At 37.1% G+C, this 22690-nt stretch overlaps 1 protein-coding gene and 2 long non-coding RNA genes across 3 annotated transcripts in view; all 3 read left to right on the top strand.

Moving 5' to 3' along the window:
• LOC128520493 (NACHT, LRR and PYD domains-containing protein 14-like) overlaps positions 1–22690 on the top strand; it is a 550151-nt gene that overhangs the window by 52574 nt on the left and 474887 nt on the right. The gene's annotated exons all lie outside the window — the stretch shown is intronic.
• On the top strand, positions 7402–9779 carry LOC128520494 (uncharacterized). Its single transcript, XR_008357933.1, has 4 exons — positions 7402–7417; positions 8128–8198; positions 9219–9318; positions 9658–9779. It is a non-coding gene; the product is annotated as an uncharacterized LOC128520494 (long non-coding RNA).
• On the top strand, positions 18311–20666 carry LOC128520499 (uncharacterized). Its single transcript, XR_008357939.1, has 4 exons — positions 18311–18324; positions 19031–19100; positions 20123–20222; positions 20545–20666. It is a non-coding gene; the product is annotated as an uncharacterized LOC128520499 (long non-coding RNA).

The following is a 22690-nucleotide window of genomic DNA, read 5'->3' as shown; positions in this document are numbered from 1 at the left end:
ATCCATGTGATGAGATCTTCAACCAGAAGAGGGGTACCAGCATGAGTCAGACAGGTCCAGAGGGCAGAGGGGGGTCTGGATCACTGGCAGCTCAGGAACGACAAGTATAGCTCGACAGAGGGACAGGGAGAAGAAAAGAGAGAGAGGGAGAAAGAGAGAGGAGAGAAAAGAGAAGAGGAGAGGGCAGAAGAGTAGGAGAGATAACAGTTAGGTATGGTTACAGTCATGCAATGTATAAGGTGAATGTTTATTTAGAGCTGAGTGCAAGCAGGGACTACCTATGAAAGCATAACTAAAAGGGAGAGCCAAAGGGAAACACAGACATGAGGGGAAACTGAGATGTAAAGCAACCAATCACTTCACCATCAACAATCCTGTGTGATCAATGAGAGTGGGGAAGACAGCATCTAAACATACCAGTTCACCATAATACTCTACGTCCATGAGTCCCTTAGATCTGCTTCTTTACCTAAGGCAAATCTATTCACAAAATTGCTTGGCTAAATAAAAAAGTTTTTTACCTAGACTTAAACACTACGACTGTGTATGGGTCCTAAACATTTGGAAGGCTATTCCATAAGTTTGGGGCTTTGTAAGAAAAAGCTCTGCCCTGAGCTCTAGTTTTCCTAATATGTGGTGTTAACAAGCAGCCAGCATCGTTTGACCGAAAGATCATAAAACACTAGCAGTTTACTTAGATACTGCACACAAGAAAATTTAATGCTTTATACGTCAAAAATAGTATTTTAAAATCAATGTAAAATTTCACATGGAGCCAATGCAGTGTGAATAAGATAGGGGTGATGTGCTCGTGTCTTGCACCTAGTTGAACAACCAGACAGTAAAGTGTTACAAAAGTCCAACCTAGAGGTGATAAAATAATGAACTAGTTCTGCATTGTTTAGTGACAGTATATTCCTTATCTTGGCAATATTTCTGAGGTGAAAGAATGCTATCCTGTTAATATTATTTACATGGGCTTCAAATAAAAGGCTGGGATCTGTAATCTCACCAAGATCTTTCACTGTTGCACTTGATGTAACAGAAATACCATTTAAAGTTACAGTGTGATCAAAAAGCTTGCTTCTAGCTGCATGTGGTCCTATGACTAGAACTTCTGTCTTATCAGGATTAAACAGAAGGAAGTTAATTAACATCCAGTCTCTTATGTCTTGCAAATATTGCTCAACTTTAGTAAGCTGTTTTTTTTCATCTGTTTTTGCTGAGATGTATAACTGTGTATCATCAGCATAGCAATGAAAACTAATACCATGCTTACAAGTTATGTTGCCTAGAGGAAGCATGTAAAGAGAAAAAAAGCCTTGTGCCTAAAACTGAACCCTGTGGAACACCAAGTTTCTTCTTGAGAACATATCAAGAAGACACATAAATAGTCACTATTTAAATCTAGGATTTGAGCCACATGAGGACTGTTCCCTTTATTCCTACTACATTTCCTAATCTGGGAAGGAGAATACTACTGTATGATCAATGGTGTCAAAAGCGACACTAAGGTCGAGTAACACAAGTATAGCGACGCAACCCTTATCAGAAGCCAATAGGAGGTCATTTACTACTTTAAAAAGTGCTGTCTCTGTGCTGTGATAAGGTCTAAATCATATATCGTTTAATCTTACATCTTATACATGTAACAGTGACCAAACCTAACTATGCTCTCTGTCTCAAGATGCCTCGCTTCTAGTTTTCATCGCATGGAGGCCTCTGGCTTAAGGATAGCACATGTCATCTGCTTGAAAACATTTCCACTTGACCATAAAAATGGTCTTGTACTTGTCTGATGCAGGCATTTTTCTCTGATGTCTTGTGACAACAGGCACTCAACAGTATGGGACTGAAATTTTCACAAATAGTATTGTATAGTTTTTGAGCCTACAACAACTACAGTGGACTGTATATTAACTTAAACACTTTTCCCATTATACTAAAATTTAAGCCTTGCAACACAAATTATGACCGCAAATCCATATATCAATCCCTGATATATTTATCTAATATTATCTAAATGAGTATGGGCTCTTGATTTTGGTCCCTCTGAAGGTTTCTACCTATTGCCGTCTAAAAAATTTTCGTGTTAAATCATTCTGTCTCCTCTTGCATCTGTTCCTAAATGTGTGAACATTTCCACACTCTTCCACACCTTCCCATTCTCTTTTTATGTCTCTCTCTCTCTCTCTCCCCCTCTTTCTCCTTCCCCCTCTCTCTCCTTCCCCCTCTCCCCCTAACTCAAGCCAACATCTTGTGATACGTCTATGGACGGACACTTCTCTATCTTCCTCTCTTTTGATTTTTCAGGATCTCACCAGGACATTTACAATGGTTCATGTTCTTTGTAGTAACATACTGTACTGTATGTCGATGGCACAGTTGTTTGGTCAAACATATAAAAACCCCATCTTTTGCTGTTTATAAAGAAACCTTTCTGACAGACAACGTGTGTGTGTGTTTGACTGAGTCTCTCCTGGTGCCAGAAAAGCTTACCGAAGCACAGCGGAAAGACCGAGCAACTCGCCTCTTCTACTACGCAACATTAAAAACTTTACAAATATATATATATATGTTGTATATGTATATATGTTGTGTGTATATATATATATATATATATATATATATATATATATATATATATACACACACAACAAACTATGATGCACTGTGTTTGTATGTATTTGTGTGCTTTTTGACACTCAGTGCTGGATTTTAAGTTTAGTCAGTATAAATATGGATAGTATGTTAGTGTGTCAGTGTGGTTCAGTAAGAACATTATGAATTATTCACACTTTCCCATGATAAGGTTGATTATTGAACAACATTGCTGTCTGGCCTCCAAGTTTCTTATTCTCAGATGTTTTCGTACACACAATGTGAGGTTTCCAAAGGAAATTCTAAACCACTAACTCATGCGTGTTTGTTTAGATACTTCTCTTTTCTCATGTCAACTGTAATTATTTTGTAAAATCATTCTACCTTGCATGTTTTAACCACATTGCCTCACCCATGTTTGTGCTAAAATCTCTCAAAAACACAAATTTCATCTGTTATTTCTGTGGTTAGATCATGGACAGACATATCATTAAAAACCATAGGGGTCTACAGGTGTTTCGAGGCCCTAAAGAAGTTCTAACATGTCCTGACATTTGTGTATTTTTCAGTTACTTATAAACATGTAAATGGCTAAAGTTTGATTACACTGTATTTAGCACAAACTGGCCTACAGTAATATCTGAGCACCATGTATGCAAAAGTTTATTTTGGAGAAAATAACAGTTATGAGTGGTTATGGAAACAACAAAAAAGTGAATCACTGAAATAAGGCAATAAACTACATTCATAACATTTGTGTTCAAGAATTTTGTGAACTAAATGGTGTAGTCTTGTAACAAGTTTGTTTAGAAATACTGTATGCCATTCAATTAGGTGTATGACAGAAAGGGAAGTACTACAAGAAAATAATCTTTAAAAGAAACATATTTTTTGTTTATTTAGAATAACTGAAGATTCACTTGAAGAATATCAGGAACAGTTCAAGATAAATAAAATGTGTAAAAACAGACATTCAGAGTAAAATGGTGCAAAAGGAACAGTGCAAATTGCTGTGCATTCCTCAGATTCTGTGGAACCATGTCGTCATCAGTCTGTGTTTTTCATGACATTCTCCATGACATTCTCACTCCATGACATTCTCCATGACATTCACAGACCATGACATTCTCAGTATCTTGCCTGCTTTTTGCCTAATGTACTAATGTACATCATATATATCTGCACTCCCTCAGTATGATTCTCGATTGCACTCGAAACTGAATGACACTTGATTGTCCTGATGTGAGCTGCTGCTGAAGGCAAGGGTGATACAGACACTTTCCTAAGGGAAAAAAAATTGTTAGCCTATATTGTTCAACATAAATAGATGTGAAATTAATAGGTATGGATGCACAAAATACACAGATAGGCCCCAAAAAATGTACACACACTTTAACATGAAAAATATACACCTCTTTTCTGTAGTTCACATGGCAGCATCAACGATGGTGCGACTACTGACATTATTAAAGGAAACATAATACTACACATCACTGCCATAATTCAATAAAAAAAAATTAAGGCATAGATAACAATTGTGAAAGTGTGTATACATTTTTGTGCCCTCATGGGTAATAGGCCGGACAAATATCTGATGATGGGTCACAGACCATGTAGAGAATCTCAAACATTTAAACTTGAGACATTAGCAAACGTCATCTAGCAGACATGTTTTGCATACTGTACATATTTAACACATTACAAACATTTACACCTAAGCAGATATTTGTAAATACAAGGCAAACAAAAGATATTAAGAGCATTAACACCACAGCCAAAATTCATAAACATCTACTGTATGAGCTACATAAGGCAGTATTTTAGCCAACTGGAACTACCTTGTTTGTGCTAAATAACATTACCAATAGCATTGCCAGAAGCTAACCAAAACTGAGCCACATATATACCAGCTGCCATAATCTAAAGCTATCCGAAACGAGGTCAAATACATTAGAACATTTATATAAATCTGTAAGCCCCATAAGACATTACCTTGGCCACCGGAAGCTAGAATGTTTGTGCTAAGCTACATGTTTAGCAGTGTTCTAGTGTTCTAGTGTAGCTATCTACATGCTAACCTAAACTTTGTAAGTGACATTGAAAGACAATGTTACAAAATAAGCTGGCCAAAGCTAGCCAAATTAAGGAAAAATAGTAAGAATTATATAAGACTTATAAACTTTATAATAACACTAATTGTCTTGGGGGGCTGTTTCCTAAATAGCGTGCTGGCGTGTCCTGTCTCAGGTCATTATCAGATAATGAAGTGTGAAGGAATTCTGTCCCTCTCCTAGGTTTCATATTGATTACATAAACTGAGAATGTTTTCTTTTCGATGTGACTTGCATTATTTAAAAGTAGACCCTTTAATCTTTCTATAGATATATTTCTCATGTCTGTGTGTGCAGTATTTGCAGTGTTTCAGGTTATTTTAGCAATGGGTTTTAGAAATATTTTCACAGGGACTGAGATGACTGAAAGTGTACCCTGTTTATTTTATTTTTTTTTTATTAAAAAAAACTATGTTTCGTGTAAATTGAGTGTACATCAATAAAAGTAAACCCTTAATAGATTAAAATGTTGTACTACACTTATGTTTATGATCAGAGGATTTTAAGTTCTTTTCACCGTTACCAGAAAAAGCTGCGAGTGGCAGCTGCGAGTGGCAGCCGGGGGGACCACCTAACCCTAATTAAACATACAGTATAAATGACTCAACTCTGTATAAACTTTGCTTTATGTACAGTGAGATGAACAAGATTAGTACATTTGCTCTTGTTTATTTCAGTTCACTGTAGTTAGTCACTGGTTAGTTCTGTGTTACATTTTTGCTTTGTTTTGCAATTTTTCTACAATAAATCCTTCGACTTTGGTAGATATGTTTCTTGCAGTAATCACTCCTTTCAGGTTTAGGTTTTTTGCTTTTTTTCCATTATAGGTTCATTATATGTTATAACTCATTATATACTCACTCACTCAGCTTCTATACCGCTTTATCCAGTATTCAGGGTTGCGGGGACCTGGAGCCTATCCCAGGAGGCTTAGAGCACGAGGCAGGGTACACCCTGGACAGGGTGCCAATCCATTGCAGGGCACACACACACACAGTACATCATTCACACACTATAGGCAATTTGTGAACGCCAATTAGCCTAACCCACATATCTTTGGACTGTGGGAGGAAATCTTAGTACCCAGAGGATGCACACAGACATACATTGATAATGCTAATGATGTAAAAATTATGACTGATTATCTAACAGTTTCCTTATTTTGACCCATAATTTTAATGGTGGGACTCACCCAACTGACCGGCTCTCATTTTTATAAACACTTTAACATCATATTTAAACAAATAATTACATAAAACTCTGCAAAAACAGCATAAAAGAGTTGATGGTGAATTAACATATTCTAATGAATAAAGCATTAATATATAATTTATAAGAATATTAATTTCTACTAATTTCTATTAATTATATAAATAATATTACTATTATTAATGTATATTAATAAAGTAATAAGACATTCAAGCAATGAGAGAACACTACCCATAGTGTTTTTAAAATGTATGCAACAGAAAATAATGAGATAATGTACAATCATTTATGAGTTATGTTAGCAATTTAGTTGACAAAACCTTTGCCATCATATTTGATCATTAACATTCCTGTAGGAGATTTGGCTGTGAAGGCATTTCTGCCATAAGAGAATTGTTTGTAATGTCCACTCCTAAGTGACCTCCTAAGTGTAAATTAGAGTGGGCATGTAGGGAATTAGGTGCTAGAAATGTTTATTTTTTTTCCGACCTGTTGGAATTAACATTTCCCTTTGTGACTGAATCTAGTCATGCCCATTATTCCCAGCATTGAGAACTGGACTTTAGCCCAGTAATGGAAGTAATGACAGATTAGCGTGTTGGGAAGAGATGTGAATGTGCAGCCTGCGAGAAAGGAAAACTCAGTGACAGTTTCTACTGCAGTTTAAGGAAAAAAATATGAATAGTTTTAAAGACTATGGGTAGATCTCATTGTTCATGGTTTATCGTGTGGCTTTCCTAAAAAAATTATCTTTAAAAATAATCTGCAAAATCATTTTACTTTGTATATTTTTTAACGTTTATTCTGCCTCACCCATGTTCTTGCTAAATCATCCCAACTTGCAGCTTTCCTTCTGCACATTTCTTCACTATGTTCACACATAAGCTGTTATTTCTGTGGTTAGTTTATTTGATCATATCATATAACTCACAATGCTGGATTTTAGCAATATACAGTGAGAGCACTGTATATTGTCACTGTTTTTAAAAGTTTTTCAAAAGTTATTGTTTACCTTGTAGTTAGGAGGGAACATTACAAAAATAAAAAAAATAAAGATAGACCCATGATCAATAATCTACCCCCAATAATAATAACTATCCCTAATAGAGCAAAAAAATAAGATATAATAATAATAATAATAATAATAATAATAATAATAAGCCTGTTTGGATAATGCAAAATGAGTTGAAGGCTTTAATAATTTGAGAACATTTATATCCAAAACTTTTGCACTGATTAAAAAAAAGAATATTCACTATTATTGTTTATTTTACTACTTTGTCACATCTGTGAAAAAAAGCACACTAAATGCTTCTAGGTTTCTTGTAAATTAATTTTAAAATTCACTCTGACCTAAAGGTATAAACTTTTGCATTGAATTGAAAATCTCTCTCTCTCCCGCCCTCTTGCATGTTTTTTGACTCCGCCTCCACCTTTGTCCCCATTAAATAAATATGCCACTCCACATTGAATCTATTCATCAGGAGAAGAACACAGTAAGTATCTAAATCTAAAGTTATATGTGAAGTTTATGAATCCACACTAAATAAACAGGTCAGATGATTTTTACTGAAGTTATGATTTAAAACAATTTTAAATAAATAACATAGCTAAGTATGGAGTATAGTAATGTCATATTTAAGAGAAGTCATGAGTTATTAAAAGTGTTTTCTTTTACATAGTGTGTTACAATGTATAGTGAAATTTATTAACACTATGCAAAGTCACACCTGTGAATAAAGAGATGAAAATTCATATTTGAGGTGGTCATTTTTTTTCTTGTAAATGTTGTATTCTTCACAGAATTACAGTTTATTCAGAGAAATTGGCAATGCCAAGATGAGCCCTATATCTTTAATATATATCCTAAATCAGTTTCATTCAGTCCTCCTTGTTCTTTGAGCTTAGCTAAATACACCCCTGTAACTAAACAAAGTCATGCAAAATTTGTTTAATCGAATTATACAGTTTTTTTTTTTCCGGCAGTTAAAAAAGAGATGGATAAAAAATATCTTGAATAGTACAAATGTCCACAAATTGTTTGTATTCTATGATTGTAAATGTGCACTTTCCTCATTTTATGTTAAGAGGAGCCTAATGCAGTTTTAAATGGCTGCAACTATATACCTCCTTGAGAGGCTTTATCCTTTTCTGAAGTTGCCTAGAAATAACTCACACAATCCACACAACCTCTCTTTTTTTTCAGGTCGAGGAATAACCTCCAGTAATTGAAAAAGAGTATTTTTTTGTGAAACAGACCACTGATAAAGATGAGCGGTGAGTGAACAGTTTAATTTGCACTCATCACTGATCACTACTTTTATTTAGTAGTGATGTTTTCTGCTTTTGTCCCTTTCTCTTCAGGTGAAATTGGATATCTCACATTGCACTAGACCATTCTTTCAGTCTGACTCTTCTGACAAAATTCGAAGGGTTTTTGTTTACCTTTTAGTTAGGAGTGGACGTTACAAAAATAAAAAAAAGATAGACCCATGATCAATGCCCCTGGATGATTTTAAAACATTTAGGATGGTTGAGCATTTGTTTCATTTTGATCTCAGGTGAGAGAAAGTAGGCATCATCTTTTTAGCTAGATTCAGCTTAAATATGAGTTTCAGTCTTTTATGGTCTGGTTGCCATGTTATCTTGCCAGCTCAAGGTCCTCCTGCTGTAGTTTTTCATTAAACCCTGCTCCTGATGTAAAAAGTGGAGCCATTTAATCTTTGACCAGCCACCCTCTCCAAGGAGAAAACAACTGTCAATTCAAACCTGTAGACCAAAGTATAGTTAAAGAGCATTATCACCAAAGTAATCTTTGGTACAAGTGGACCAGGTGTTTAGGTTGGAGTGAAAGGAACACCTTTTTGATGGCTAAACACTCATTCTCTACCATGCTGTATGTTTCAGCATGGCAGGTCCACTACATAAGTTCAAGCAAGTTTTAAGATTGGTCAAATGTGTGCCCATGATACCTTATATTCTTTGTCTTGGTTGACAGGAGTGGAGCCTGATGTGGACTTGTGTTGTAGTCCATCCTCCTAAAGTTTTGATGTGTTATGGATGCTAAGATGCTTTTCTGCTCACCACAGTGGTGAAGAGTATTAGAGACTACTGGTGCTCAAGCCCGTCTAGTCATTCTCCTCTGATCTGATTCATAAACAGTTTTTAGCTTTTAGACTTCTTAAAAAGAGCATTTTAACAAAAGAAACCACTGTTGAGGTTTTAAAATTAAGCTTGTAGTGCAGAGGAAATACTGACAATGTATATGCCTTTCTCTCTCATGCTGTGGTTTCTCAGCCTGGGGTGGAGGAGGTGGAGGTGGAGGAGGAGGCGGCGGAGGTGGTGGAGGTGGCGGAGGTGGCGGAGGACGTCGGTGGTGCTGGTGGGGGTGGTGCTGGTAAGTATCCATGAAATTAAATTTCATAAAATTGTAAAACTTTATACAAATAAACATGTCATATTTAATCTGTAATAACTATATTAAATATGACACATATTAAAAAGTTCTGTATAGAAAAGAAAATATTAACTACTACTAGTACCACTGCTAATAATAACAATAACAATACTGTATTAAATATAATACAAATTTAATTACTGAAGGTAATACAGTTGCTTTATAATGTAAATATTGATAGTCTTAGTGTGTAGACTAACTTGATCTGTCAGGAGTCACATCAAGAATAAATATGATACACATATGATTACATCTGCTTTTTTTTCTCCCTCTTTACAGATTCATCTTTAACTTCAGATTCAATTTCAAGTCATACTTAATCTGATTTTGTCTGAATCTTATGCGAAGATTATTAAGCCAATAAAGTCTTAAAATAAAATAAAAATCAGTGAGAGCTGAAACTCTGAAGTCTTGCTTTTTTAATTTGTTGATATGTATGAAATGAAGACATTGCTTTATTATTGTAACTTTGTATATAATTGATTATTAGATGTTTTACATCCTGTCAGGACTTCTCTGATTGGGAAGTAAAAGATAATATTACTTAGGTAGTAAATAAACCAGCATGTATATTTTAATTACTGAACATATTAGCACATTTATATGCTCATAAAGTTGCTAATATACTGTATGTAAGTGATATTAACTTCATAGAATATGGGTTTATATTTTAAAAAATGTCTAAAAACCAATATCATCGCTCTTACCCAAGTTAAACAAAGCAACATCCCAAGCTAGTGTCTGGATGTGATCCTCTAGTCCAGCAATATATTGTCAGAATGCAAGCTAGTAAATGCTGATTACAGATCTGAAATAGCTGATTGTTTGGTAGACCAGCCTTCACAAATAGAATGCCTTGCAGTTTCCACCTGAATGCCACGCATTTACAGTGAGCCCCTTCTACTCCTATTACCAGGAGGGCATGTCTAGATTTCTAAATTAAACATATCAATTAAGCTCTCATTTATTCATTTGTAGGGTTCCACCATTAGATGGTGCTCTGTTTTCAAGAACACATTAGCCCATATATCAACATAAACTAACATGTGGCATGTGACCTACAATTTTCAGGTAAACAAAAGGTTTGAGTCAGCATTGTAGGTTCTTTTGACAAATTTAAATAACAGAATACCAGAATCAAGGACTGTGATTAACAATACATATAGTAGTTAGATTGGATTAGATTGGATTAAATTAGATTAGATTCAACTTTATTGTCACTGCACATGTAGATACAAGGTAAAAGAACCACCACCGTCGAGTTGTCTGCAAACTTGATAAAGAGGTTGGAGTAGTGTGATGGTATGCAGTCGTGGGTCAACAGCGTGAAGAGGAGGGGGCTTAGCACACATCCTTGGGGAGCCCCTGTGCTCAACGTGATGGTGCTGGAAGAGTTATTGGTGACCCGTACTGCCTGAGATCTGCCAGTCATAATGTCCAGCAGCCAGTTGCACAGTGGGGTGCTGATCCCCAGCTGAATCAGTTTATGAGTGAGCTGTTGTGGGATGATTGTGTTGAATGCTAAGCTAAAGTCGATGAACAGCATTCTAACATAAGAGTCTTTGTTTTCCAAGTGGGTGAGCGCTGAGTGGAAGGCCGTAGCAATGGCATCATCAGTTGAGAGATTGGACCGATAAGCAAACTGGAAGAGGTCCAGGGAGGGGGGAGTGAAGTCTTGATCTGCTGCATGACTAGTCGTTAAAAGCACTTTATAATGATCGGAGTAAGTGCAACTGGGCGGAGGTCAATAAAACAGGAGGGAGATGTTTTCTTAGGTACTGGGATTATGGTGGTGGTTTTGAAGCATGTGGGGATAACAGCCTGACTAAGAGAGATGTTAAAAATGTCCGTAAAGACATCGGTGAGTTCCCCTGCACAGTCTCTCAATACTCGGCCAGGAATGTTGTCAGGACCCAGGGCCTTGCGTGCGTTAATCCTGCAGAAGGATCTTCTCAGGCTGTCTGGGGAAAGCGTCATCACCTGGTCCCCGGTCTGAGGTGGGTGTTTTTGTGTCGTGGTGCTGTTGTGAGTGTCAAAACGGGCAAAGAATGCATTCAGCTCATTCAGCAGAGAGATAGAGATGTCACATGTCCGCTGTGTGGCCTTGTAATCCCTCAGACCCTCTGAGAACGGCATTTATGTCCATACTGGACTCGGTAGGAGTAAATCAGTGTGTAGTAGGACCCACTCATAAAGCAGGTCACACGTTAGATTTAATAATATTATTCAGATTAAGTATAAGAAATTTATTCACAATTCCACTATCTGAAGTTATCTCAGATCACTATCTTGTCTCAATTCAAGTGTGTCACAGTAATAATGTACGCACAGCGCCGCGCTACCGTATGAAACGTACATTCACATCAACTACCAAACAGAGTTTTATCAGTAATCTCCCAGAGTTCCCAACTTCGATTAGATCACCGTCTGACCCCACAGAACTCGATCAGGCGACTGAATATTTAGAGTCGACATTTCGCTATACCTTAGATAATGTAGCTCCAGTTAAAAGAAAAATTATTAGAGGTAAGAAACTTGCTCCCTGGTATAACGATCACACGCGCACTTTAAAACAGACCGCTCGGAAATTAGAACGTAAATGGCGTCAAACTAAATTACTAGTATTTCAAATAGCATGGAAGGAGAGCATCCTGAACTATAGAAAAGCTCTTAGTGTAGCTAGATCAACATATCTCTCCACTCTTATAGAAAATAACAAAAAAAATCCTAGATTCTTATTTAATGCTGTAGCCAAATTAACCAGAAATAAGACCACTGCAGAAATTTCCACAACAACATCATGCAATAGTGAGGACTTCATGAACTTTTTTAATAATAAAATTGTAAATATTAGGCATAAAATTGAGGTTTTGAAACCGAACAATGTAATTGATGCAGATGTTAATCTAGCCATGTCAGACCAGAACCTAGAATACTTTACTCCCCTTGAAGAGAATGAACTAATTTCACTCATCTCTTCTTCAAATTCATCAACCTGTATATTAGATCCTGTACCGACACATTTTCTTAAACAGATAGTACCAGCAATAATAGAACCCCTGTTGAGAATAATTAATTCTTCACTCAGCATTGGATATGTTCCAAAATCTTTTAAATTAGCAGTTATCAAACCAATAATTAAGAAACCTGACCTCGACCCCTGTCAGCTGTCCAGTTACAGACCAATATCAAACCTCCCCTTTATCTCTAAGATCCTGGAAAAGATAGTAGCGGAGCAGCTATGCTCATATATACATAGAAATGGCATACATGAACTGTATCAGTCAGGATTTAGGCCTCATCACAGTACAGAGACAGCGCTCATTAAAGTAGTAAATGACATTCTATTGGCCTCTGATCAGGGTTGTGTAACTATGCTTGTATTACTTGACCTCAGTGCAGCTTTTGACACCGTTGATCACGCTATTCTTCTTCACAGATTAGAAAATGTAGTAGGAATTAAGGGTACAGCCCTCTCCTGGCTCAGATCCTATCTGACCCATCGTTATCAGTATGTAGACTTAAATGGTGATTATTCTGCATGCTCTCTAATGGAGTTTGGCGTTCCGCAGGGTTCAGTTTTAGGTCCACTGCTTTTTTCCCTTTACATGCTTCCTCTGGGCAACATAATCCGTAAGCATGGTATTAGTTTTCATTGTTATGCTGACGATACACAGTTATATGTCTCAGCAAAACCTGATAAGAAAAAACAGCTTACTAAAATTGAGCAATGTGTGCAGGACATAAGAAATTGGATGCTAATTAACTTCCTTCTGCTAAATCTGGATAAGACAGAAGTTCTAGTCATAGGACCGCATACAGCTAGGAGTAAAATTTTAGATCACACCGTAACTTTAGATGGCCTTTTTGTTCCATCAAATGCAACAGTGAAAGACCTTGGTGTGATTATTGATTCCAGCCTTTCATTTGAAGCACATGTAGATAATATTACCAGGATAGCATTCTTTCACCTCAGAAATATTGCCAGAATAAGAAATTTATTGTCGCTAAACGATGCAGAAAAACTAGTTCATGCTTTTATCACCTCTAGGTTGGACTATTGTAATGCCTTACTGTCTGGTTGTTCAGCTAGATGCATAAATAAGCTTCAGCTAGTCCAGAATGCAGCAGCGAGAGTCCTCACTAGAACCAGAAGATATGAGCACATCACACCTATCTTATCTTCACTCCATTGGCTCCCTGTGAAATTTCGCATTGATTTTAAAATACTACTCTTGACATATAAAGCATTAAATGGTCTCGCGCCGCAGTACCTGAGCGAACTGCTAGTGTCTTACGATCCGCCACGCCTACTTCGATCAAAGGATGCAGGCTGCTTGTCAGTACCGCGTATTATGAAAAATACAGCTGGGGGCAGAGCTTTTTCTTACATAGCCCCAAAATTATGGAATAGTCTTCCAAATAGTGTTCGGGACTCAGTCTCAGTGTTTAAGTCCAGGCTAAAAACCTATTTATTTAGCCAAGCATTTTTATAAATAGATTTGCCATAGGTAAAGGAGCAGATCTGGGGGACTCATGGACCTAGAGTATTATGGTGAACTGGTATGTTTGGATGCTGTCTTCCTCACTCTCATTGATCACTCAGGTTTGCTGACGGTGAGGTGATTGTTTGCTTTACATGTCACGAAGCCCTCATGTTTGTGTTTCCTTCTGGCTCTAACTTTTAGTTATGCTGTCATAGTTAGTCCTGCCGGAGTCTCTGCTTGCACTCTACAGTTAATATACATTCACATTATACATTGTGTGACTGTGACCATACCTAACTGCCATCTCTCTTCTTCTTCTCTTTCCCCCCCTCTTTCTCTTTCCTCCCTCCTCCTGTCTCCCCCTTTCACTCTTTCTCTCTCTCTCTGTCGAGCTACACATGTCGTTCCTGAGCTGCCAGAGATCCAGACTCCCTCTGCCCTCCGGACCTGTCTGACCCATCCTGGTGCCCCGCTTCTGGCTGAAGATCTCGTCACATGGATGCCCCGTGTGTCTCTCTGGGATGCATCTGGTGTCTGGGAATGATTCTCTCTACCTAGAAAATGGTTCTGGCCTTGACTGGTGTTGGCAACTGTTTCTCTGGGGACTTGACAGTTCGATAGTTCATGACTGGAACTTCTTACAAGTCTACCTGGGTCTTCAATAACTACCTGGACTCCATATTAACATCAATTAACATCAGCTATTATAGCTGAACTGCCTCCCACCCTACACACTGTATAAATGCAGATCAAGATGGCGCCGGTGAGGTCGGCTGCCGTCACGACTGCTCCGACCACCTTTTCTTTGTTTTTGTTCTTTAAGTTAGTTTACAGCGTTTTTAAAACCGGCAAAATTACCACCATGGGGTACATTAGTTATGATAGAGACACTCTTGTTTCTATTGGTATACAATGTACTCACAATTCGACGTTTTTAACTCCGGATCCGAGCTGGCCGAGTGAGATCCTGAGGGACAACAATCTTGTAAAATTTAACTCTCTTTTAGGGTCAATGGCAGTCGTATAATGCATTTCACTACATTTCGTACTGTGTATGTTTGTGTATGTGACAAATAAAATTTGAATTTGATCATTTACTGCTTTCTGTTTCACCCAAATGAGGATGGGTTCCCTGTTGAGTCTGGTTCCTCTCAAGGTTTCTTCCTATTACCATCTCAGGGAGTTTTTCCTTGCCACTGTCGCCCTCGGCTTGCTCACCAGGGACAAACTAACCATTTTGATTCATACAAATTCACATTTCATACAAACTTAAATAATTCTTTTGACTGTGTAAAGCTGCTTTGCAGCAATGAAAAATTGCTAAAAGCGCTATACAAATAAAATTGAATTGAATTGAATTGTAATCAGTAAGGGTCAGTATCCTGTGCCACAGACTCTCTGTGGTGTCTCTGCTGTCGCTGAAGTGATAGGCAACTCTCTTGGAGTACTGTCTCTTTGCCTGTTTTCTGCTGCGAGACAGATTAGCCCTAGCTGTCCTCAGAGCCACCGCATCTCCAGATTTTAAAGCAGCGTTTTGTACCTTAAGTAGTCTGTAGACCTCCCCTGTTAGCCACGGTTTCTGGTTTGCTCAGACAGTGATGGTCTTTGTTACCGTTACATCATCAATGCACTTTTTGATGTAGGCAGTGACAGTTTCTGTGTACTCCTGTAGGTCTGTGAAGTTGTTGTGAGTGGCAACCTGCTTAATTACATCCCAGTCAGTGGTGCTGAAGCAGTCCTGGAGTGCCTCAGAAGACCCTTCCGGCCACACTTGTATCTGTTTGCAGACTGGTTTGGTGACTTTAACCAGTGTCTGTATACAGGCATTAGCATGACAGTGATGTGGTCTGAGGCACCGAGGTGGGGAGGGGAAGGGCCTTGTAAGCTCCTCTCTGAGTAGTGTAAACAAGGTCCAGTGTATTGTTTCCTCGTGTGGGAAAATCTATGTGCTGTTGTATTTTTGGAAACCTGCTTTTTAGATCTGCATGATTTAAATCCCCAGCCAAGATAAGAAAAGCATCTGGGTGAGCTGTCTGCTGCTCACTGATGAACTGATACAATTCATTTAGTGCTTTACTCTTGTTCTTATTGGAATTGGGGGGTACATATACAGCCCCGATTAAAAATGGCTGAATATTCCCTCAGTAGGTAGAACGGTTGACACTTAATGATCATAACCTCCACCAGAGAAGAGCAGTACTTACAGACCACCACTGCGTCGCGGCACCACGTATGACTGATGTAAACACAAAGTTTAGGCCCAGGGTAGCTATCCGAGATGCTATTGTTGAGCCATGTTTCAGTAAATACAAAAACACAACAATCTCTTACAGTCCTTAGGGTTGTGCGAAGAAGTTGAATGTGGTCTAGTTTATTGTCCAAACAGCGTACGTTAGCCAGTACGATGGTAGAATAGCTGGCTTGTGTGGGTTAGCCGCTAACCTAGCACGGATACAGTACCCCCGCGCTTTCCCTTCTTCTGCTTATTTCCCGTCGCCTGTGGCGCCTCCACTCTGGACGGGATGCAGATCGATGTCCTGCAGCTTATCCACGTTTGCAGAGTTTAACTTTAAAAGAGGAATAGTTATGTACAAAAAGTGCTGTCATTTTTATGTATTCAATGAGAAGATATTGTATAATATAATAAATAGTTTGCATATGTATGTATACCGCTCTAAAGAAATCATCAAGGACCCTTCTGCACATGTGAGTGGCATTTGAGTAGAGCAATACCCCACACCATTTGAGTGCCAAAGATGACATCATGCCAAAAACCTGCATGAGCTGATGCAGCGTGAAGTGCTTCTGTTAAGTGTCTGTCTACAATCCAGCAATGAGAAAGGCTGGTGTGATCATGCCTGCTGCATTGAGGAGCCGACAAAAGCCATTACCCATATCAATGCATTCTGCCACTCATTGCTCATGCTCACTAGCTGAGTGCTACTCTGCCAGATGGGCACTGCATGGACTTGCAAGTGTAACTCTGACTTCACTAGTTTCATGGGTTTCACTGGTCACCTTGTCAACTATTGTTTGAACTTTGTCCTGCAACTTCAATGATTTGTCCCAATGCTGAGTGACCTGCACAACATATTGTGTACATGATTTTGTTCTGTGGCACACATTTTCATCAAACTAATGATCAAATAAAACATTTAAGCAATGAGAGAGCACTACCCATAGTGTGTTTAAAATGTATGCAACAGAAAAGAATGAGATCATGTGGGTCAGTTGACAATAAAAAAATAATTTATGAGTTACAGGACAGAGTTCTGTTAGCATTTTAGTTGACAAAACCTTTGCCATCATATTTGATCATTAACATTTAATCATTGTTTGTAATGTCCACTCCTAAGTGACATCTTAAGTGTAAATTAGAGTGGGCATGTAGAGAATTATGTGCTAGAAATGTTTCCTCATTGTTTCAGACCTGTTAAAATTAATTTTTTTCTTTGTGACTAAATCTAGTCATGCCCATTATTCCCAGCATTGAGAACTGGACTTTAGCCTAGTAATGGAAGTAATGGCAGATTAATGCCACTCTGTGTTGGGAAGAGATGTGAGTGTGCAGCCTGGAAGAGAAGAAAACTTAGTAACAGTTTCTACTGCTGTTTAAGGAAAAAATATGAATAGTTTTAAAGACTATGAGTAGATCTCATTGTTCATGGTTTATCGTGTGGCTTCCCTAAAAAAAAATATCTTAAAAAATGATCTGCAAGATCATTTTACTTTGTATATTTTTTAACGTTTATTCTGCCTCACCCATGTTCTTGCTTAATCATCCCAACTTGCAGTTTTCCTTCTGTACATTTCTTCACTATGTTCACACATAAGCTGTTATACCTGTGGTTAGTTTATTTGATCATATCATATAACTCACAATGCTGGATTTTAGCAATATACAGTGAGAGCACTGTATATTGTCACTGTTTTTAAAAGTTTTTCAAAAGTTATTGTTTACCTTGTAGTTAGGAGTGAACATTACAAAAAAAATTATAAAGATAGACCCATGATCAATTATCTACCCCCAATAATAATAACTATCCCTAATAAAGCAGAAAAATAAGATAATAATAATAATAATAATAATAATAATAATAATCATGAAAATAAGCCTGTTTGAATAATGCAAAATGAGTTGGAGGTTTTAATAATTTAAGAACATTTATATCCAAAACTTTTGCACTGATTTTTTTTTTTATTCACTATTACTGTTTTACTACACTATACTATTTTACTCCTTTGTCACATATGTAAAAAAAGCACAATAAATGCTTCTAGGTTTCTTGTAAATTAATTTTAAAGTTCACTTTGAACTAAAGGTATAAACTTTTGCATTGAATTGAAAATCTCTCTCTCTCCCGCCCTCTTGCATGTTTTTTGACTCCGCCTCCACCTTTGTCCCCATGAAATAAATATGCCACTCCACATTAAATTTATTCATCAGGAGAAGAACACAGTAAGTATCTAAATCTAAAGTTATATGTGAATTTTATGAATCCACACTAAATAAACAGGTCAGATGATTTTGACTGAAGTTATGATTTAAAACAATTTTAAATAAATAACATAGCTAAGTATGGAGTATAGTAATGTCATATTTAAGAGAAGTCATGAGTTATTAAAAGTGTTTTCTTTTACATAGTTCGTTACAATGTATAGTGACATTTATTAACACTATGCAAAGTCACACCTGTGAATAAAGAGATGAAAATTCATATTTGAGGTGGTCATTTTTTTTCTTGTAAATGTTGTATTCTTCACAGAATTACAGTTTATTCAGAGAAATTGGCAATGCCAAGATGAGCCCTATATCTTTAATATATATCTTAAATCAGTTTTATTTAGTCCTCCTTGTTCTTTGAGCTTAGCTAAATACACCCCTGTAACTATCCAAAGTCATGCAAAATTTGTTTAATCGAATTATACAGTTTTTTTCCCGGCAGTTAAAAAAGAGATGGATAAAAATATCGTGAATAGTACAAATGTCCACAAATTGTTTGTATTCTATGATTGTAAATGTGCACTTTCCTCATTTTATGTTAAGAGGAGCCTAATGCAGTTTTAAATGGCTGCAACTATATACCTCCTTGAGAGGCTTTATCCTTTTCTGAAGTTGCCTAGAAATAACTCACACAATCCACACAACCTCTCTTTTTTTGCAGGTCGAGGAATAACCTCCAGTAATTGAAAAAGAGTATTTTTTGTGAAACAGACCACTGATAAAGATGAGCGGTGAGTGAACAGTTTAATTTGCACTCATCACTACTTTTATGAAGTAGTGATGTTTTCTGCTTTTGTCCCTTTCTCTTAGGTGAAATTGGATATCTCACATTGCACTAGACCATTCTTTCAGTCTGACTCTTCTGACAAAATTCGAAGGGTTTTTGTTTACCTTTTAGTTAGGAGTGACGTTACAAAAATAAAAATAAAATAAAGATAGACCCATGATCAATGCCCCTGGATGATTTTAAAACATTTAGGATGGTTGAGCATTTGTTTCATTTTGATCTCAGGTGAGAGAAAGTAGGCATCATCTTTTTAGCTAGATTCAGCTTAAATATGAGTTTCAGTCTTTTATGGTCTGGTTGCCATGTTATCTTGCCAGCTCATGGTCCTCCTGCTGTAGTTTTTCATTAAACCCTGCTCCTGATGTAAAAAGTGGAGCCATTTAATCTTCGACCAGCCACCCTCTCCAAGGAGAAAACAACTGTCAATTTAAACCTGTAGACCAAAGTATAGTTAAAGAGCATTATCACCAAAGTAATCTTTGGTACAAGTGGACCAGGTGTTTAGGCATATTGGAGTAAAAGGAACACCTTTTTGATGGCTAAACACTCATTCTCTACCATGCTGTATGTTTCAGCATGGCAGGTCCACTACATAAGTTCAAGCAAGTTTTAAGATTGGTCAAATGTGTGCCCATGATACCTTATATTCTTTGTCTTGGTTGACAGGAGTGGAGCCTGATGTGGACTTGTGTTGTAGTCCATCCTCCTAAAGTTTTGATGTGTTATGGATGCTAAGATGCTTTTTTGCTCACCACAATGGTGAAGAGTGTTAGAGACTACTGGTGCTCAAGCCCGTCTAGTCATTCTCCTCTGATCTGATTCATAAACAGTTTTTTAGCTTTTAGACTTCTTAAAAAGAGATTTTTAACAAAAGAAACCACTGTTGAGGTTTTAAAATTAAGCTTGTAGTGCAAAGGAAATACTGACAATGTATATGCCTTTCTCTCTCATGCTGTGGTTTCCCAGCCTGGGGTGGAGGAGGTGGAGGTGGCGGAGGAGGCGGCGGAGGTGGTGGAGGTGGCGGAGGTGGAGGAGGACGTCGGTGGTGCTGGTGGGGGTGGTGCTGGTAAGTATCCATAGAATTAAATTTAAAACTTTATAGAAATAAACGTCATATAATCTGCAATAACTATATTAAATATGACACATATTAAAAAGTTCTCTATAGAAAAGAAAATATTAACTACTACTAGTACCAGTGCTAATAATAATAATAACAATAATGTATTAAATATAATACAAACTTTATTACTAAAGGTAATACAGTTGCTTCATAATGTAAATATTGATAGTCTTAGTGTGTAGACTAACTTGATCTGTCAGGAGTCACATCAAGAATAAATATGATACACATATGATTACATCTGCTTTTTTCTCCCTCTTTACAGATTCATCTTTAACTTCAGATTCAATTTCAAGTCATACTTAATCTGATTTTGTCTGAATCTTATACGAAGATTATTATGACAATAAAGTCTTTAAATAAAATAAAAATCAGTGAGAGCTGAAACTCTGAAGTCTTGCTTTTTTAATTTGTTGATATTTATGAAATTAAGAAATTGCTTTATTATTGTAACTTTTTATATAATTGATTATTAGATGTTTTACATCCCGTCAGGACTTTATTACTTCTCTGATTGGTTGTAAACATAAAAAAGTAATGGCTACAGGATTTAAATACCACAACCAAGTGTGTGTGAGTAAAAGGCAATAACAGACACCTACTGTAAATGATTATATTACTTTGGTAAGAAATGAACCAGCATGTATATTTTTATTACTGAACATATTAGCACATTTACTGTACATGCTTATAAAATCGCTAATATACTGTATGTAAGTGATATTAACTTTATAGAATATGTGTTATTATGAATAAATTATTTTAAAAATTGTCTAAAAACAATATCACCGCTCTTACCCAAGTTAAACAAAGCAACATCCCAAGCTAGTGTCTGGATATGATCCTCTAGTCCAGCAATATATTGTCGGAATGCGAGCTAGACAAAAGGTTTGAGTCAGCATTGTATTTTTTTTTTTTTTTAACAAATTTAAATAACAGAATACAAGGATCAAGGACTGTGATTAACAATATATATAGTAGTTAGATTAGATTAGATTAGATTAGATTAGATTAGATAGATTCAACTTTATTGTCACTACACATGTAAGTACAAGGAAACAGAACACAGTTAGCATCCAAAAAGAAGTGCATTTTTACAGTACAAAATAATTTGAATAATATATATATATATATAAATAGAGGTAGATTTAGTAAAGTAAATAAATTACAGTGGGTGAGAATTTTGCATATGGAGGTAATATAATGTGTGCAAATGAACAAATAAAAAATAATTGGGTCTAAAATGAAGTATTGTGTAAAATTATAAGAATTTCAATTCAATTCAATTCAATTCAATTCAATTTCATTTGTATAGCGCTTTTAGCAATTTTCATTGCCGCAAAGCAGCTTTACATAGTCAAAAGAATTATTTAGGTTTGTATGAAATGTGAATTTGTATGAATCAAAATGGTCAGTTTGTCCCTGGTGAGCAAGCCGAGGGCGACAGTGGCAAGGAAAAACTCCCTGAGATGGTAAGAGGAAGAAACCTTGAGAGGAACCAGACTCAACAGGGAACCCATCCTCATTTGGGTGAAACAAAAAGCAGTAAATGATCTGCATTTATACAGTGTGTAGGGTGGGAGGCAGTTCAGCTATAATAGCTGATGTTAATTGATGTTAATATGGAGTCCAGGTAGTTATTGAAGACCCAGGTAGACTTGTAAGAAGTTCCAGTCATGAACTATCGAACTGTCAAGTCCCCAGAGAAACAGTTGCCAACACCAGTCAAGGCCAGAACCATTTTCTAGGTAGAGAGAATCATTCCCAGACACCAGACGCATCCCAGAGAGACACACGGGGCATCCATGTGACGAGATCTTCAGCCAGAAGCGGGGCACCAGGATGGGTCAGACAGGTCCGGAGGGCAGAGGGAGTCTGGATCACTGGCAGCTCAGGAACGACATGTGTAGCTCGACAGAGAGAGAGAGAAAGAGTGAAAGGGGGGGACAGGAGGAGAGAGGAAAAAGAAAGAGGGGGGGAAAGAGAAGAAGAGGAGAGATGGCAGTTAGGTATGGTCACAGTCACACAATGTATAATGTGAATGTATATTAACTGTAGCGTGCAAGCAGAGACTCCGGCAGGACTAACTATGACAGCATAACTAAAAGGGAGAGCCAGAAGGAAAAACAAACATGAGGGCTTCCTGACATGTAAAGCAAACAATCCCCTCACCGTCAGCAAACCTGAGTGATCAATGAGAGTGAGGAAGACAGCATCCAAACATACCAGTTCACCATAATACTCTACGTCCATGAGTCCCCCAGATCTGCTCCTTTACCTATGGCAAATCTATTTATAAAAATGCTCGGCTAAATAAATAGGTTTTTAGCCTGGACTTAAACACTGAGACTGTGTCTGAGTCCCGAACACTATTTGGAAGACTATTCCATAACTTTGGGGCTTTGTAAGAA

Source organism: Clarias gariepinus, chromosome 4 (assembly GCF_024256425.1).
Source record: "Clarias gariepinus isolate MV-2021 ecotype Netherlands chromosome 4, CGAR_prim_01v2, whole genome shotgun sequence".
In the NCBI taxonomy this organism is placed as follows: Eukaryota; Metazoa; Chordata; class Actinopteri; order Siluriformes; family Clariidae; genus Clarias; species Clarias gariepinus.
This window is presented reverse-complemented; position numbering and strand designations above follow the sequence as displayed.